This window comes from Kogia breviceps, chromosome 7 (genome assembly GCF_026419965.1).
Source record: "Kogia breviceps isolate mKogBre1 chromosome 7, mKogBre1 haplotype 1, whole genome shotgun sequence".
Taxonomy (NCBI): Eukaryota; Metazoa; Chordata; class Mammalia; order Artiodactyla; family Physeteridae; genus Kogia; species Kogia breviceps.
Window position 1 is genome coordinate 29,493,042 of NC_081316.1, and position 20,546 is coordinate 29,513,587.

Consider the following 20,546-nt stretch of genomic DNA (forward strand, 5'->3'; position numbering starts at 1 on the left):
TTCTTTCTCTTTTACTTAGCCTTGATTAATATTTTAAAGGAGAAGGGAAAGAGAGGAGAAGGAAGAAGTTGGAGGGGAAGAAGTGGACATTTGTTGAGTGTGTTCATAATAGGTCCTTAGTTATTTGTTTTACATGTACTCTCTTATATAATAATCACAATTCAGTGAGATTAAATTAATTATTATCATCTGTAATTTAGTTACAAAGAACTAGGGATGTTATGATAGAATATGAGGGTAAAAAGCACAGATTGTATTGAGACTGACTGAGTTTGAATTCTGGCTCTACCACTTATTTACTTTGTGACTACTGGCAAATTACTTAACCTCTTTATGTCTTAATCACCTTTTCTATTAAATAGGAATAATGGTAGTAGTTATTTTAAATGGTCATGATTAAGGATTAAATAATTTATTATACATTAAGCACTAAGAATAGCAAGTGGTTTATAGTTAGTTCTCAATATGAGGAAGCTCCAAAAGCATGCAAATATTTAAAAACAAATAATAACAGCTAGTAAGTGGCTAAACTTCTACTTGAACACTGGTATACCTACTTCCAAAAGTAGAGCCCTTTAACACTCTTCAATTGAAACACAGGTATCACCATTTCTATAGTTTTAATGAATATTCATTGGTTTTTAATGTCAGAAAGGAACTTTAAAAGATAATTGTTGACCAGAGTATGTAAGAAGATAGAAGAAACCAAATGAGTTTGAGTGTCCTGTTGTTTGAGTGTCCTGGCCCAAATGAATTATGTTCAATAGTGGTAAATTTGTAAATGAAACATTTCAAAGCCATGATTAAAGATCTATAAGAGCAAAAATATTGGAGTTAGGAAAATTTTTCCCTAGTTTTTAATAATAGTGAATATTATTATCAGACAGCCCGAGAGGCTTGTCTGCTCACCTTCCCGGGCGGGTGGGGGCTGGGAGCTGAGGCTCGGGATTTGGTCGTATCGCAGGGAGAGGACTGGTGGCATGAACACAGCCTGAAGTGGTTAGTATGCCATGGCTAGCCTGGAGGGAGTCCGGGAAAAAGTCTGGAGCTATCAAAGAGGCAAGAGACTTTTTCTTCCCTCCTTGTTTCATGGTGAGTGAGGAGAGGGGATTCAGAGCACCGCTTAAAGGAGCTCCAGAGACGGGCGCGGAGCTGCTGAAGAGACAAGAAACTTTTTCTTCCGTCTTTGTTTCCTGGTGCATGAGGAGAGGGGATTAAGTGTATCGCTTAAAGGAGCTCCAGAAACAGGCGCGAGCCTCGGCTATCAGCGTGGACACCAGAGACGGGTATAAGACGCTAAGGCTGCTGCCGCCGCCACCACCAAGAAGCCTATGTGCGAGCACAGGTCACTCTCCACACCTCTCCTCCCAGGAGCCTGTGCAGCCCGCCACTGCCAGGGTCCCATGATCCAGGGACAACTTTCCCGGGAGAACACACGGCGCGCCTCAGGCTGGTGCAAGGTCACGCCAGCCTCTGCCGCAACAGGCTCGCCCCACAGCCTGTGCCCCTCCCGCCCCACAGCCTGTGCCCCTCCCTCCCCTCAGCCTGAGTGAGCCAGAGCCCCCAAATCAGCTGCTCCTTTAACCCCGTCCTGTCTGAGCAAAGAACCGACGTCCTCCAGTGACCTATATGCAGAGGCAGGGCCAAATCCAAAGCTGAACCCCGGGAGCTGTGCGAACAAAGAAGAGAAACGGAAATCTCTCCCAGCAGCCTCAAAAGCAGCGGATTACAGCTCCACAATCAACTGGATGTACCCTGAATCTCTGGGATACCTGAACAGAAAACGAATCATCCCAAATTGAGGAGGTGAACTTTGGGAGCAAGATATATTATTTTTTCCCCCTTTTTCTCTTTTTGTGAGCGTGTATCTGTATGCTTCTGTATGAGATTTTATCTGGATGGCTTTCTTTCACCATTTGTCCTAGGGTTCTGACCGTCCAGTTTTTGGTTTTTTTTTTTTAACTTTTTAGAATTTTTCTTCTTAATAATTATTTTTTATTTTAATAACTTTATATTATTTTATCCTACTTTATTTTATCTTCCTTCTTTCTTTCTTTCCCTTCCTTCCTTCCTTTCTTCCTTGCTTCCTCTTTCTCTCTTTCTTTCTTTCTTTCTTCCTCCCTCCCTCCCGCCCTCCATCTCTCTCTCTCTCTCTCTTTCTTTCTTTCTTTTATTTTCCCTTTTATTCTGAGCCATGTGGATTAAAGGCTCTTGGTGCTCCAGCCAGTCATCAGGGCTGTGCCTCTGAGGTGGGAGAACCAACTTCAGGACACTGGTCCACAAGAGACCGCCCAGCTCCATGTAATATCAAATGGCAAAAATCTCCCAGAGATCTCCATCTCAATACCAAGATCCAGCTTCACTCAATGACCAGCAAGCTACAGTGCTGGACACCCTATGCCAAACAACTAGCAAGACAGGAACACAGCCCCATCCATTAGCAGAGAGGCTGCCTAAAATCATAATAAGTCTACAGACACCCCAAAACAAACCACCAGACGTGGACCTGCCCACCAGAAAGACAAGATCCAGCCTCATCCACCAGAACACAGGCACTAGTCCCCACAAGCAGGAAACATACTCAACCCACTGAACCAACCTTAGCCACTGGGGACAGACACCAAAAACAACAGTAACTACAAACCAGCAGCCTGCAAAAGAAGACCCCAAACACAGTAAGATAAGCAAAATGAAAAGACAGAAAAACACACAATAGATGAAGGAGCAAGGTGAAAACCCACCATATCTAACAAATGAAGAGGAAATAGGCAGTCTACTAAGAAAGAATTCAGAATAATGATAGTAAAGATCCAAAATCTTGAAAATAGAATAGAGAAAATGCAAGAAACATTTAACAACGACCTAGAAGAACTAAAGAGGAGGCAAGCAATGATGAACAACACAATAAATGAAATTAAAATTACTGGAGGTGGGATCAATAGCAGAATAACTGAGGCAGAAGAACAGATAAGTGAGCTGGAAGATAAAATAGTGGAAATAACTACTGCAGAGCAGAATAAAGAAAAAAAGAATGAAAAGAACTGAGGACAGTCTCAGAGACCTCTGGGACAACATTAAATGCACCAACATTCGAATTATAGGGGTCCCAGAAGAAGAAGAGAAAAAGAACGGGACTGAGAAAATATTTGAAGAGATTATAGTTGAAAACCTCACTAATATGGGAAAGGAAATAGTTAATCAAGTCCAGGAAGCACAGAGAGTCCCATACAGGATAAATCCAAGGAGAAACATGCCAAGACACATATTAATCAAACTATCAAAAATTAAATACAAAGAAAACATATTAAAAGCAGCAAGGGAAAAACAACAAATAACACACAAGGGAATCCCCATAAGGTTAACAGCTGATCTTTCAGCAGAAACTCTGCAAGCCAGAAGGGAGTGGCAGAACATACTTAAAGTGATGAAGGAGAAAAACCTACAACCAAGATTACTCTACCCAGCAAGGATCTCATTCAGATTTGATGGCGAAATTAAAAACTTTACAGACAAGCAAAAGCTGACAGAGTTCAGCACCATCAAACCAGCTTTACAACAAAAGCTAAAGGAACTTCTCTAGGCAAGAAACACAAGAGAAGGAAAAGATCTACAACAACAAACCCAAAACAGTTAAGTAAATGGCAATAGGAACATACATATCGATAATTACCTTAAGTGTACATAGATTAAATGCTCCCACCAAAAGACACAGACTGGATGAATGGATACAAAAACAAGACCCATATATATGCTGTCTACAAGAGACCCACTTCAGACCTAGGGACACATACAGACTGAAAGTGAGGGGATGGAAATAGATATTCCATGCAAATGGAAATCAGAAGGAAGTTGGAGTAGCAATTCTCATTATCACACAAAATAGACTTTAAAGTAAAGACTATTATAAGAGACAAAGAAGGACACTACATAATGACAAGGGATCGATCCAAGAAGAGATTTAACAATTGTAAATATTTATGCACCCAACATAGGCGCACCTCAATACATAAGGCAAATACTAACAGCCATAAAAGGGGAAATCGACAGTAACACAATCATAGTAGGAGACTTTAACACCCCACTTTCACCAATGGACAGATCATCCAAAATGACAATAAATAAGGAAACATAAGCTTTAAATGATACATTAAACAAGATGGACTTAATTGATATTTATAGGACATTCCATCCAAAAACAACACAATACACATTTTTCTCAAGTGCTCATGGAATGTTCTCCAGGACAGATCATATCTTGGGTCACAAATCTAGCCTTGGTAAATTTAAGAAAATTGAAATTGTATCAGGTATCTTTTCCGACCACAATGCTATGAGACTAGATATTAATTGTAGGAAAAGATCTGTAAAAAATACAAACACGTGGAGGCTAAACAGTACACTACTTAATAACGAAGTGATCACTGAAGAAATCAAAGAGAAAATCAAAAAATACCTAGAAACAAAAGACAATGGAGACACGATGACCCAAAACCTATGGGATGCAGCAAAAGCAGTTCTAAGAGGGAAGTTTATAGCAATAAAATCCTACCTTAAGAAACAGGAAACATCTCGAATAAACAACTAACCTTGCACCTAAAACAATTTGAGAAAGAAGAACAAAAAACCCCCCAAATTTAGCAGAAGGAAAGTAATCATAAAGATCAGATCAGAAATAAATGAAAAAGAAATGAAGGAAACAATAGCAAAGATCAATAAGACTAAAACCTGGTTCTTTGGGAAGATAAACAAAATTGATAAACCATTAGCCAGACTCATCACGAAAAAAAGGGAGAGGACTCAAATCAACAGAATTAGTAATGAAAAAGGAGATGTAACAACTGGCACGGCAAAATTACAAAAGATCATGAGAGATTACTACAAGCAATTCTATGCCAATAAAATGGACAACTTGGAAGAAATGGACAAATTCTTAGAAATGCAAAACCTGCTGATACTGAACCAGGAAGAAATAGAAAATATGAACAGACCAATCACAAGCACTGAAATTGAAACTGATTAAAAGTCTTCCAACCAACAAAAGCGCATGACCAGATGGCTTCACAGGCGAATTCTATCAAACATTTAGAGAAGAGCTAACAACTAACTTTCTCAAACTCTTCCAAAATATAGCAGATGGAGGAACACTCTCAAACTCATTCTACGAGGCCACCATCACCCTGATACCAAAACAAGACAAAGATGTTACAAAGAAAGAAAACTACAGGCCAATATCACTGATGAACATAGATGCAAAAATCCTCAACAATATATTAGCAAACACAATCCAACAGCACATTAAAAGGCTCATACACCATGATCAAGTGGGGTTTACTCCAGGAATGCAAGGATTCTTCAATATACACAAATAAATCAATGTGATACACCATATCAACAAAGTAAAGGAGAAAAACCATATGATCATCTCAATAGATACAGAGAAAGCTTTTGACAAAATTCAACACCCATTTATGATAAAAATCCTGCAGAAAGTAGGCATAGAGGGAACTTTCCTCAACATAATAAAGACCATATATGACAAACCCAGAGCCAACATCATCCTCAATGGTGAAAAACTGAAACCATTTCCACTAAGATCAGGAACAAGACAAGGTTGCCCACTCTCACCACTCTTATTCAACATCGTTTTGGAAGTTTTAGCCACAGCATTCAGAGAAGAAAAAGAAATAAAAGGAATTCAAATCGGAAAAGAAGAAGTAAAGCTGTCACTCTTTGCAGATGACATGATACAATACATAAAGAATCCTAAGGATGCTATCAGAAAACTACAAGAGCTAATCAATGAATTTGGTAAAGTAGCAGGATACAATATTAACGCACAGAAATCTCTGGCATTCTTACACACTTATGATGAAAAATCTGAGAGTGAAATTAAGAAAACACTCCCATTTACCATTGCATTGCAACAAAAAGAATAAAACATCTAGGAATAAATCTACCTACAGAGACAAAAGACCTGTATGCAGAAAATTATAGGACACTGATGAAAGAAATTAAAGATGATACAAATAGATGGAGAGATATACCATGTTCTTGGATTGGAAGCATCAACATTGTGAAAATGACTCTACTACCCAAAGCAATCTACAGATTCCATGCAATCCCTATCAAACTACCACTGGCACTTTTTACAGAACTAGAACAAAAAATTTCACAATTTGAAAGGAAACACAAAAGACGCCAAATAGCCAAAGCAATCTTGAGAACGAAAAATGGAGCTGAAGGAATCAGGCTCCCTGACCTCAGACTATACTACAGTAATCAAGACAATATGGTACTGGCACAAAAAAAGAAATATAGATCAATGGAACAGGATAGAAAGCCCAGAGATAAACCCACACACAGATGGTCACCTTATCTTTGATAAAGGAAGCAAGAATATACAATGGAGAAAAGACAGCCTCTTCAATAAGTGGTGCTGGGAAAACTGGACAGCTACATGTAAAAGTATGAAATTAGAACACTCCCTAACACCATACACAAAAATAAACTCAAAATGGGTTAAAGACCTAAATGTAAGGCCAGACACTATCAAACTCTTAGAGGAAAGCATAGGCAGTACACTCTATGATATAAATCACAGCAAGATCCTTTTTGACCCACCTCATAAAGAAATGGAAATAACAACAAAAATAGACAAATGGGACCTAATGAAACTTAAAAGCTTTTGCACAGCAAAGGAAACCATAAATAAGACCAAAAGACAACCCTCAGAAGGGGAGAAAATATTTGCAAATGAAGCAGCTGACAAAGGATTAATATCCAAAATTTACAAGCAACTCATGCAGCTCAATAACAAACAAACAACCCAATCCAAAAATGGGAAGAAAACCTAAATAGACATTTCTCCAAAGAAGATATACAGATTTCCAACAAACACATGAAAGAATGCTCAACATCATTAATCATTAGAGAAATGCAAATCAAAAGTACAATGAGATACTATCTCACACCAGTCAGAATGGGCATCATCAAAAAAATCTAGAAACAATAAATGGTGGAGAGGGTGTGGAGAAAAGGGAACACTCTTGCACTGTTGGTGGGAATGTAAATTGATACAGCCACTATGGAGAACAGTATGGAGGTTCCTTAAAAACTACAAATGAACTACCATACGACCCAGCAATCCCACTCCTGGGCATATACCCTGAGAAAACCATCATTCAAAAAGTGTCATGTACCAAAATGTTCACTGCAGCTCTATTTACAATAGCCAGGACATGGAAGCAACCTAAACCTAAGTGCCCATCAATAGATGAATGGATAAAGAAGATGTGGCACATATGTACAATGGAATATTACTCATCCATAAAAAGAAACAAAATTGAGTTATTTGTAGTGAGGTGGATGGACCTGGAGTCTGTCATACAGAGTGAAGTAAGTCAGAGGAGAAAAACAAATATCATATGCTAACACATATATATGGAATCTAAGAAAAAATATATCATGAAGATCCTAGGGGTAGGATGGGAATAAAACACAGAATTACTAGAGAATGGACTTGAGGATATGGGGAGGGGGAAGGGTAAGCTGTGACGAAGTGAGAGAGTGGCATGGACATATATATACCACCAAATGTAGGGTGGATAGCTAGTGGGAAGCAGCCGCGTGGCACAGGGAGATCAGCTAGGTGGTTTGTGACCACCTAGAGGGGTGGGATAGGGAGGGTGGGAGGGAGGGGGATGCAAGAGGGAAGAGATATGGGAACAGACGTATATGTATAACTGATTCACTTTGTTGTAAAGCAGAAACTAACACAGCATTGTAAAGCAATTATACTGCAATAAAGATGTTAGAAGAAAAAAAAAAAAAACACAAATGAAGGAGGTATAGCAGAAGGGTCCAATGAATGCCAGCTCTTAGATTTCATGATGTAATGCCTCAAGGCTTACAAAGTTGCTAAGTGCTGTATTTGTCAAGAACAGAAAAAAGAAATACTGGTTCTATCAGTGTCAATAAATGTGTTAAACAACATTTAGTCTGATCCTTTGAATTTTAAAAATAAATACAGACATAAGAGTTCCAAATGATATATAAATAGGCATGGAATTAACCGTAAATGTGATGGTCAAATTTTATCTAACATTTAAATTCAAATGCTGTCCGTTCAAAGGAGTGTAAAAGGGAAGTACCATTTTTAGTCCTTGCAATTGTTATTTGAGCATTCGTGGTTTAATTTGTTACACCCTGATTTCACTACATAGATCATTATAGTAAATGCAGCATATCACATATGCTTATTAACTAGATGTTATCTATTAGAAGATGACAACCTATACATTTTGAAACTATGAAATTAAGATTCACTGAAGACAAATTAGAGTAATTAATTACATTATCATGTGTCACTCAGAGAGGCAAGAATAAGACAGAAATGAAAGGAAAGATGGAATCCAGTTACAAATTTGTAATTTAGGTGAAAATCTGATACCGGCTGAGCAACATTCAGATTTCAAACATGATTCAGCATCACATTATTTCCTTAATTGAACAGTATTATCATAAAGTTTTAGTTAGCAGGCAAAGGTAGTTTTGAGGAAAATACATTGCTGCAAGCAGTTTGGTTGTCTGTACATCTAAAATACGTTAGCTCAGGGAACATAGTCATTTCTGCCCTTCATAAACCTAGTAAAAATATCTAGTAAACTGCCCAATCTTACCTCATTTTTTCATCTTTTCTTCAGTGACTTTTCAAGATTATTTTATTTTCACCCAAGCATGTGCCTAGGATGCTGCAACCAACTGATCACGGTGCTTTCTCAATAGAATAATCAGTACATAAATACTTCTGAACCCTTCACCTCCCTCATACATCATTAAGGCCACTGCCAGATTGATACTAGAAAAAGCCATTTATCCCTCCTTTGATTTTATAACATCATATGGAATGTGTAATTTGTTATCCATAGTGCAGTAATTTGAGTCTTCGTGGAGATATCTACAAAGAATTTTCTTTATTGGAATTAAACTCTCTGAAACTGAGACTTTTTTATCTTAATTATCCTTACAAAATCTACTGCAATGTACTGAGGATATTCAAATAATACGTAATAAGTAAACATGGCATGATACATCTGCCCTGTTGCCAAAGAATTCCAATCATGGAATTAAGATTAGACCTATGGAACAATCAGAAGACAAAAATAGTAACTTAGAGCATCAATCTGTGGTATCAAGAATACATTTTGAGAGTTCAATAAAGGAAACCCTCATAATGATATATAATTTGACCCTCGATGGATTAATAGGATGTGGATGAAAAAAACAGGAAGATATAAGCAACAGAGAAATCAGCACACTGTGTTTCTCCTTATTGGTGCATTAAGTTTTTACTGAGGAACAGTGAAAAGCATCATTTGATAAGGGAAAGTGAGTTTACTTTATGGAGGACCTTGATATTCAAAATTATTACATCAGGAGAGAGGTATAAAAGTAACTGGCTAGTTCTCCATGACAGAGCCACTCTCAATTTCCCACTAAACTATATCTAAAGACAGTAAAAATAAAAGCAAAATCTCATAGCAAGACTACTGCTTATTCAACTCCTGTCAAAATCTAGGAAAATTTCTATAAATTACAAAAATGAAAAATTTTACTGAAAGGGCAATCAATAGTACACGAATCCTGCAAAAACTAGGCAAGCATATCTTTTGTCTTTCTCTACCTTCTTCTCCAGTGGCTTAAAAAAACAAAATGTGTATCCAGAAAAGTCACCATATCCCATCTGTCACAGTATATTACTTTTTACATTCAGATGGAGATTTCAAATTCTAGTCTCTTTTTCATATGCACCACCTCTTTCAAAGTTCTAGAGAAGCAAACTGTGAAGCAGGAAAAAAACAGATGTGGGCTAGTACTGCACAAGAAGTTCCCAACCAACTTTATCTGTTGGAAAGAGAGTCAACCATCACCAGGATGGAAAGGTATACCAATAAAAATGTCTATACTTGGATGCCAGCCCAAATTTGATCTAGATAGATCTACCATTGTGAGACAAAAATCCATGACCTTTTGAGACAGCATCAGAAAGTCATGAAAATAGAAGATGTTGAGAACGAAATGCAATGGAATAAGATAAAAAGAGAGCTGGAATTGATAAGGAAAATAATGAGGAAATTAAAAATCAAATAATTGAATTAATATATACAGAATTAGTAAAAGCAGGATATAAAAAATAAAACTGAATAAAATCCAACATCAAAATAATAAACAGAATGCCTAGATAAGAATAAAAGTCAGAATTTTTTTCAGATCCTTTTGAATATTATATGAAAAAAATGAAGCTACATAGCTCTATTTCAAAATGGAGTTTTGAAAGGCATAACTGTGAAACTCAGTCAATTTGACCTAAATAAATGTAAAGACAAGAACAAGACTAAGACACTATCAAGGAAACAAGGACTAAGAAGATATACACCCATTTACCCTTCCTGAAGAGACTTGAGATGGACCAGAGAGTAATCAAATTTAAGTATTTGAAAATAGAAATTTTTGAATTGAAGAAAATGGAAGTGAGCAGTAAAAATAAATATCTGAGTTGATGCTGTTTTTAATTTAAATGAAATACCAAATTCAAATATGATAAAATTAAGATTGGAAGGGAACATTTGTAATTTAAAAAATCAATTACAATAATATGAGGATACAAACTAATGTTATATTTATAAAGATGAGATGTGGACAAAACAAAGTTTTATTAAACCCCTTGCTTTCTGTAGAGAAGAAAGAAAAGAGAACATTACCTGTGTGACTTTAATGATTAGGAAACAATTTGAAATCTAAGGAAACCACTTATATAATTAAAACCATAAAATATGCTTTACAAAACACTGAAATTATTAAAAAATATTTTAAAATATATAATGTTAAAATATATATAGTTATTAATATTTTAATACAAATGGTTTAAACTCCTCTCTTAAAAGAACAAGATTTTAATTAGGTCAAAAAATAAATAATCTTATGAGGCACAGCTAAACAATATCACACAGAAAGGTTAAAATAAAAGAATGAATAACTATGTTTTAGACAAACAAAGTAAAGCAGCAGTTGAAATATATACATTAAATAAGTAGAATCTAAAGCAAAGTCCTTAGAATCTAAGGCAAAAAGCAAACTGAAAAATTTTTACATGGACCAAATCTATTTTTAAACATAAGTTGATAAATTCATGGACTTTCATAAGGTTAAAAAAAAGCCCATAACATTGAAATATGTACATCAAAAATAGCTTGAAATGAAAGGAGATCATAATAACTCAATATCTGAGAGAATTTAACAAAATTCTTTCATACATTACCAAAGAAAATATTTGAAAAGATAAATAAGGGCACAGATAATTTAAATGATAAAATAACAATGTCAAATTAAAGCATATATATTGAATTTTGTACCAAGATGGCATAATAGGAAGCCCCAGATCCTCCTTTCCCTAAGGAGAAACCTACTCAACAGTAATACATGGACAAATACCTTCGTGAGATATTCATAAACCAGTTCATCTAAACCAGTGGAATCCAAAAAACCAAAACAAATGAACAAACATAACCAAACAGAAAAAGAGTTATAGATACAGAGCACAAAACAAGTGTTTGCTAGAGGGGTGGGAGGAGGAAAGCAATAGGTGAGTAAGATTAAGAGGTACAAACTTCCAGCTGCAAAATTAATGAGTCACAGGTATGAAATGCACAGTGTGGGAATACAGTCAACAACTATATAATATCTTTGTATAGTGACATACGGTAACGAGACATTGTGGTTATTAGTTTGAAATGTATAGAAACATTGAATCACTATGTTGTGTAACAGGAACTAACATAGCCTTGTAGATTAATTATACCTCGAAAACAAACAAACACAGAAAAAGAGATCAGATTTGAGGTTACCAGGGTCAGGGGGTTGGGAGGGAAAGGGAATTGGAAGAAGGCAGTCAAAAGGTAAAAACTTCTAATTAATAAGATAAATAAGTATTAGGTACAACAAGATGAATTTATTAACACTGTTCTACGTTATATATGAAAGTTGTTACGACAGTAAATCCTAAGAGTTCTCATCACAAGAAAAAAGGTTTTTTCTATTTCTTTAATTTTATATATAAATATGAGATGATATTCACTAAATTTATCGTCACAATCACTTCATGATATATGTAAATCAAATCAATATGCTCTATACCTTAAACTTATACAGTGCCGTATGCCAATTATATCTCAAAAACCGAAAGAAAATACAAACTGCACACACACACACACACACACACACACGACAGGACGCCAACAAGATGGCAGAATAGGAAGCCCCAGACCCTCTTTTACCAAAGGAGACATCTATTCAACAGCAATACATGAACAAATTCCCTTTGTGCGATATCCATAAACCAGTTAAGAGGTTCCCACCACCTAGTTGTGTGGAAAGGCAAAACTAGCTGTATCTAAGCTGGTTGGAAAATTCATGGCGGTCACTCACCTAGTCCTCCCCTTGGCGCTCTGCGGCATAATCAGGAGAAAACTCCGAGTTCCTGGCTTCTCCCTGGGGAGGAAAAGAAAAGACTGAAATATCCATGCAACATTCAGACTTTTGGCGAAAGTACCCAAGGGTCTGACTTCTGTCTTGCCTGAATCGAAGCACTAACTGGAAAAGGTGTCAAGGTATGAGCTGCTGAGAACAAAGGCGACAATTTAAACTAGCACCTATTCACTCGCCATGTCCCTCCCCCCCAGCTCAGCACAGAAGGAGCAGGAAGAAATCCCCAGGTCCTGGCTTCTCCCTGAGGAGGGAGACTTGGAACATGCAGCCAATGTTCTAGCTTTTTCCTGAGGGCTGCCCAAGAGACTGGTTTCTGTTTTGCCTATCTCAAGGCCCTAATGGAACCCAGAATATTCTAGGTGCTTGGGTGCCACAGAGAACAAAAAGAGCTGGGAGCCTCCCTGCTGTTCCTGAGGACCAGTGGTACAGCAGGCAGAGCTGACAACTTGGAGGCCTCTCCCTGGGGGGAAGGTGAAGAGTAGAGCTCACACCCAATGTTCCTAACTTCATAACATATTACAAAACTATTGAAAAAAAAAAATATATATATATATACATATATGGTCCTGACATAAAAACAGATCTATAGATCATGGCACAGGATAGACAGCCCAGAAATATGAACAAAGGACATGAGCCCGAAGTCACCAAGCACACCCTGCAGACTCTGCGCCCTGTGCCTTCCTGGGAAATTCCACACTCCACTCACCTGGACCAGGCCCCCAGCTCCTGCTGCGGGCGTTCCTGACAGTGTTCAAAGAAGAAAATATTTCCTGATGGAGGAGACTGAGTGGAGGAGGCAGCTTCCCCAGGCTGCTGCCAGATGGGCTGGTTCAGAAACAGAGAGTAATGCCCTGAAGCTGCCCTTAAAGGCAAATGTTTGAGGGACAGGCACAGTTGGTCTTCTGGCACGAATTTTAGATACCTCCAAGCTACCAGCAAAAACTGCTTGACTTGAGGATAGTGGAAAGGCTTGTCTAGTTGCTGTAGCCTTGACCTTGACAGACTTAGCATGGGAGTCCTAGGTGGCCGAGCCAGAAGCACCCGCGTTACGCCAGGGCATTTGGTTCCGTTCCGGAAGAGCTAGAGATTTGCTGCCTGCGCATGCGCAATTCACTCCCTCATTCTGGCTTCTGCAGCCCCGCCCATGCTGGGTGTTTGAGACATAATTTTGCGCAGGTGGTCCGGCATCTGGGGCCCGGAGCTACTGCCCTGTGGCTCTGATTGGGGGCGGGTGGGGGGTGGGCAGCAGCACTCAGGACTGTGATAGATGATGTAAGCTAAACTCCTTATACAGGAATCTGAGAGGAGGAGGGGCCTTAGCACTCCTGCTCCCAGGTGTTTCTCATCCCAGGACTCCCCTGCCTGCCCATAGATTTTTTTTTAAAAAGCAGCGAAATTTGAACAAGAGTGCAAACACTTCCCAATGGGGAAAGGATAGTCTCTTTAGAAAATAGTGTTGGGAAAACTAAATATTTGCATGCAGAAAATGGAATTGGACCCTTCTCTTACACCATACACAAAAATACACTCAAAATGAATTAAAGACTTAAATGTAAGGCCTGAAACCATAAAACTCTTAGAAGAAAACATAAGGAAAAAACTTTATAACATTGGCCTTAGAAATGAATTCTTGAATATGACACAAAAAACATGGGCAAGAAAAGCAAAAATAGGGCTTCCCTGGTGGCACAGTGGTTGAGAGTCCTCCTGCCGATGCAGGGGACGCAGGTTTGTGCCCTGGTCCGGGAAGATCCCACATGCCGTGGAGCGGCTGGGCCCGTGAGCCATGGCCTCTGAGCCTGCGCGTCCGGAGCCTGTGCTCCGCAGCAGGAGAGGCCACAGCAGTGAGAGGCCCACGTAATGGAAAAAGAAAGAAAGAAAAAAAAGTAGACAAGTGGGACCACGTCAAACTAAAAAGCTTCTGCATAGCAAAGGAAATAAGAGTAAAAAATCAATTCACAGAATGAAAGAAAATAATTGCAAACCATGTATTTTATAAGGAGTTAATTCCCAAAGTATATAAGGAACTCTTACACCTTATTAGAATAAATAAATAAATAAATAAATGGATTTAAAAATCAGCAAATGACTTGAATTGACATTTCACCAAACAAGACATAAGAATGGCAAAAAAGTATATGAAAAGGTTCTCAACATCACTAATCATCAGGGAAATGTAAATCAAAGCAATGAAATATCACCTCACAAATGGTAGAAGGGCTATTATCAAAAAAAAAAAAAAAAAAAAAAGAAGAAGGAAATAGTAAGTGTTGGTGATGATGTGGTGAAATTGGAACTCCTGTGCACTGTAGTAGGAATGAAAAATGATGCAGCCACTATGGAAAATAGTGTGGAGTTTCCTCAAATTAAAAATAGGACTACCATATGACCCAGCCATCCCAATTTTGGGTATTTATCCAAACATATTGAAAACAGAATCTTGAAATGATATTTGCACTCCTATGTTCACTGTAGTATTATTCACAATAGTAAAGAGGTAGAAACAACATAAATGTCCATCAACAGTTGGATAAAGAGAATGTAATTTTCACTTATTCAGCCCTAAAAAAGAAGGAACTCCTGACACATGCTACAACATGGATGAACCCTGAAGACGTGCTAAGTAAAACAGGCCAGTCACAGAAGGACAAATTCTGCATTATTTCACTTGTATGAGATATTTTAAAGTAGTCACACTCATAGAATAAAAAAGTAGAAAGGTGGTCACCAGGGACTGTGAGGAGGGGGAAATGGGAGTTGCTGGTCAATAGATATAGAGTTTCAGTCATGCAAGAGGAAAAAGTTCTAGAGATCTACTGTAAAACAATTTGCATAGAGTTAACAATGCTGTACTGTATACTTACAAATTTGAGTTGACTTCATGTTATGTGTTTTTTACTACAATAAAATATACATATATGAATATATGTATCACATTTATTTGGGGGAAATTTACAAAATAGGTCTCAAATAAATTTTAACTGATCGCCTAAATCACAAATTTTCCAAAATAATTTATCTGGCCATGCCATTATAAAACCAAACATTTAAAATAAAAGTCTAAAAAGGGAAAACTTTAAAGTATGCTATCCTGGATAAATATTGCTGTAAAAGCATAAAGAAAACACAACTAAAAACTAAGGTGTATTTAATAATGTAAAGGAAAATTGTATATATACTTTAAATCTTATATATGGGAAAAACTTCACTATTCAGCAAATTCCTACCCTTCAACTTCTCACATTGCAGAAAGTTATGAGGACAATAAAGTCTAGTTAAGAAAATAAGGAGAATAGAAATTTGTTGAAAAAAAAGTTGTAAAAACAATAATGTAAAGCTTTTATCTTAAATATTATAAAAATATATAAATCAAACATATCTAATAACAGTACAAAATAAAAATTTAAATAGCCAAGATATAACAACAGATGTGGGATTTTTCTTAATTTACAAAGAATTACTGTAAACCACACTTGTTCTCTCATCTTCAGAGCCTGTATAGTATATCATGAAGGAGTTATGAGCAGCCAGGCCCAGAGGCCAGTAGAAGAAACCCAGATGTATGAAGATCCTTTGGGAATTCCCAGAAATATTAAGGAAGGACTTGGAAGGATCACAGTTGTGAATAAATTGCAACATGGAACCAAGGTGATTTGAGAAATGGTTCTTTGGTGGCTTTGTTCATAAACATTGATTGATTTGGTTGATAACACTGAAATTAATTTGAACATGGGGCCATATCTCATTCAAGATTAAATTCTGAAAATAAAATGCAATTTTTTCTAATATAAAGGATATTTCAATATAATTCTCTCAATATTTTTCCATCACCATATCTCTAAGCCATCCTTTTTTTTTTTTTTTTTTTGCGGTACACGGGCCTCTCACTGTTGTGGCCTCTCCCGTTGCAGAGCACAGGCTCTGGACGCGCAGGTTCAGCAGCCATGGCTCATGGACCCAGCCACTCCGTGGCACGTGGGATCCTCCCGGACCGGGTCATGAACCCGTGTCCCCTGCATCGGCAGGCGGACTCTCAACCACTGCGCCACCAGAGAAGCCCTAAGCCATCCATTTTTAAATTTATATACAGAAAGTACCTGAAACCAGGTTTGACTAACATTAATATTGGTATTTTCTGGATCATTGAATTCTGTGTGAATTTTGGCATATTTCTATACACTTTTTTTCACTGTGTAAAATTTTTATAATTATAATGTATCATTTTTATAAAAACCATAGTTTTTATTGTACAAATGCTGATATTTGGAACACAGGCATTTGTCTTCTCTCCCTCTCAAGACTCCATTGTAATGATAGTGTACAACTCTGAAAAGTAATACATTCATAACACAGAAGAAATCACGTCAGAGACATCAACAGGTCAAGATCTATAGCATGAGAATGCAATAAATTACTGCAAAATGGATTGTAGTTGAAGTGGGTTGACAAAACAGTTGAAGTACTTGCAGTCCAGAATAAATACATGGGGGAGGTTCAAAGTTGAGAATGGAACACCACGGAGTCAGTAGATAAGAGGAGATGTGAGAGGTAAATGTTAAACAAGAGATTTTGTTATAGTTCTGAAAACAAAACTGCCACGCTAGTCAGCCCTCTGCCCATTCCCCATAACCCACACTTCAAAATGAAGGACTGTCAACCCATTATTTTCTGTCTGAATGAAAATCAAAAGGCTTTACTCAAAAGTAAAGAAAGATGAAGGGAGGGAGGGAGGGAGGGAGAGAAAGAGAGAGAAGGAGAGAGTAGGAGGGGAGAAGGAGGGAAGGAAGGAAGGAAGGAAGGAACCACCCTGGGATAGCTAAGACTTGAGGTTGAGACTCTCATGCCAGCATTGGAAGCCAACTTCCTATCCACACACCCTACCTGAAAGCCTTCCTATCCATAAACCCTGTCCACCAACAATGAACTTTCAGTAAACTTTCCCATTTTGGAGAAAAGGCTATGGTTAAAATTGATCTCCATATCCAGCAATAGAAGAAACTCAGATTAGCTACTGAGAATATTTAAACAAGTCCTTTATTCTTAAATATGAATATCCATGAGCCAAAAGAAAATATGAGAAAAAGTAGTAGCATAAAGGAATAATATAAAATTAAAAATAAACATAACAATAAGTCCCAGAGGAAATATAATTTATATAGTTTAAGGGAACAATTTTTAATGCATCCTAAAAGAGATTTAAAGTTATAGCACCAATAAAATATAAATATAATGCTAACAAAAATTATCAATCTGAAAAGAAAAAGACCTTTTGGAAGTCAACAGATTAATTGTAAAGAAAACAACAACAAAAAACAAAGACCTGGGAGATAATTTGTTTTTAAATCTCTGATCTCAGAGCAAAGAAAACAAAACAAAAAATAAACTATGAAAAAACAGGGAAGAGCCATAAAGGACCATTCAGGATGTTCAATATCCGAATGACAGTCATTCCAACAAGAAAAAGTAGATGAAAATTAAGGGGAGGAAAACAACATCAACAACAGTGACAATAGCAAATTCCAAAGTGTTAAAGGAAAGCATTATTGTTTATAATGAATGTGTCCAGGGAGTGAAGTACTAGACACTGCCTCAGATTTTCAAAATTAAACATAAGATAATAAAAGTTTACAGGGAAGAGAGAGAAAAGCAGGTCACCTATAAAGGTCTAAAAATCAGTTACACCAAATACTAGAAGATAATGGAGCAATGGCTCCAAGGAATGAGGGAAATGCCTTTGAATTCTAGAATTTTATACTCAGTTAAATAATCATTCAAGAAGAAGAGTAAATTAAGGTATTTTTGACATGTAAGGTTCAGAAATTTGAGCACCCATGATTCTTATTTGTGTGTATTTGAGGATATACCCCAGGAAAATTAAGAATAAAACTAATATATAGGAAAACATAGCTGGGAAACTGTAGGCAGAAAGACTAGAGCATAAAAAGCCCAAAGAAGGGGGAGGGGATTTCAAGTAATGGAAAACATGACTGAATTGGATAAATTTGACTAAATTGCTTAATATTAAGTAATTAATATTATTAATATGTGACTGACCTATCTGAATCTAAGCTAGGTTCAGAATATAGCTGAACCTGTCCAGCCCACAAACTGGTGGCTCCCAGACATCCCTTTGACTTGAAATGCATTGTGATACTTTACATGTAAGCAATGCTGCTGCAGTGTCCCAGAGACAGTGTTCAGAAGAATCCCTATTTCTTCATGAAATTCAGTATAGAACTGGTAGTGTAGGAAAGTTTCAAACATTCACAGAGATACTTAGTGTCTTGAGGGCTTTCATCTGTAGGCATCTGTAGTATGAATCCATAATAAACTTTCTTTCAAGAGTAACATTCCTATAAAAGGAACTGCCAGAGGAAAGAGGGTGACCACACACCTTTCTCAACATCAGCAAGGAGACCAGAGAGGAAAGCCATGAGATTAATTCTTCCTAAACACCCACTAAATACCTTCTGAAAACAAGAAATCACTAAAGTTTGGGGTAGGGTAGTATCAGGTTAGAACTATCAGTGAAGCAGTGTTCCTGATCAATGAGCCATCAACCTTTAGATTATCAATATGAACATAGCTTAAATCATACTCACAAGTTCATGAAAATGAGGAACATTCATTTTACATTAGGGAATTTATTAAAGATTACATCGCAAGAGTAATTAAAAGGAAAAACCATATTTTTCCTTCCAGATGATGGCAAAAAAAGCATTTCATAAAAATTAAACACCTGCTCCTGGTTAAAACTCTTAGAAAGCAAAGAAAAGGATACTTACTTAGGAACATAAATCATAAATCCATACCTAATCTGATACTTAATGAAACACTGGAGTCATTCCCACTGACATCAAAAGCAAGACAATGATGTGGACTATTTCCATTATTAGTTAGCATTTTCCTGGAAGTTCTATCCAAATTTAATAAAATGTTGAAAAGAAAGGGGTAGAAAAATTATCATTTTTTGAAGAATATAAGATTATGTGCCCAGAAACTCCAAGAAAAATAGACTTAAAATTCCTAGAATCAGTGAGAGTTAAGCATGTAAAAATATTTTAAAATTAACAGATATCTACATTTTTATATAAAAAATGATAACCAGTTAGGAAATACAAAAGTTTTGAATTACAATAGCGTCAGTACTCTTTACTTTTTATATGAGTAGGCAAAACTCTTATAATAAAAGAAAGGTGATAACTATACCGAAGGAAAAATAGTGAGATACAGTTGTGATTCATTGTGTGCTCTGCCCAAAATGAACGATGAACAGAAACTGTGATGTAGGAAGATCATCTAAGGGTGTATGTGTGGTGAACCCGAGGGGGAAGAGACCAGAGTATGAAATGCCAGCAAGAGTACAGCTGTGGCAAGAACTAAGAAAAAAATGAAGGGGGAAAGTGAAAAGGCGAAACATCTTTGAGAAAGAATTGATAGAATTTTATGAGAATAGAATAGAGACTGAAAGGGAGAAAAGGTCTAAGATGACAGCAAGTATTTCTTCTCCCTGATGGACTGGAGTATGGAGTGGGAGAAAACCAATGTGAGAAACCGGGAAGAAAAGCAGATCATGAGAACCAGTTCAGATATAGTGTGTTTCAGAAGTGGTAGTGTTCTTAACAAGTTCAGAGTATTAGATATGCTGTTTATGTAGATGTGTAAGTTAGCTACGATGATAGCCGAACTTAAAATACAAACCTCATGCAGCAAGTAAAAGAGCCTTCAAAGAAAGAGGGCAATAGACAGCATGGTGCCTAGATGCTAGTGATAATGAGAAATAGAGGGCTGTATACTCAAATATTATACGCTTCAAAAGGAAGAAGCAATTGTGGTCTGCAAGACAAATATGGGGGCTATGGTTTAATTTAACAAAACAATTGTTATTTCAAAAAATATTGTATTTTAATACAAAATACATTATGATTCTGGTTTTAAAATGTAGTCTCCATATGACCCAAACAACTGTAAGTCTCAAAGTCAGTCTGTTTTATAATTCT

General features: G+C 36.9%; 1 pseudogene; it reads right to left on the reverse strand.

Moving 5' to 3' along the window:
* LOC131760273 (hypoxia-inducible factor 1-alpha inhibitor-like) overlaps positions 1-20,546 on the reverse strand; it is a 124,015-nt pseudogene that overhangs the window by 16,654 nt on the left and 86,815 nt on the right.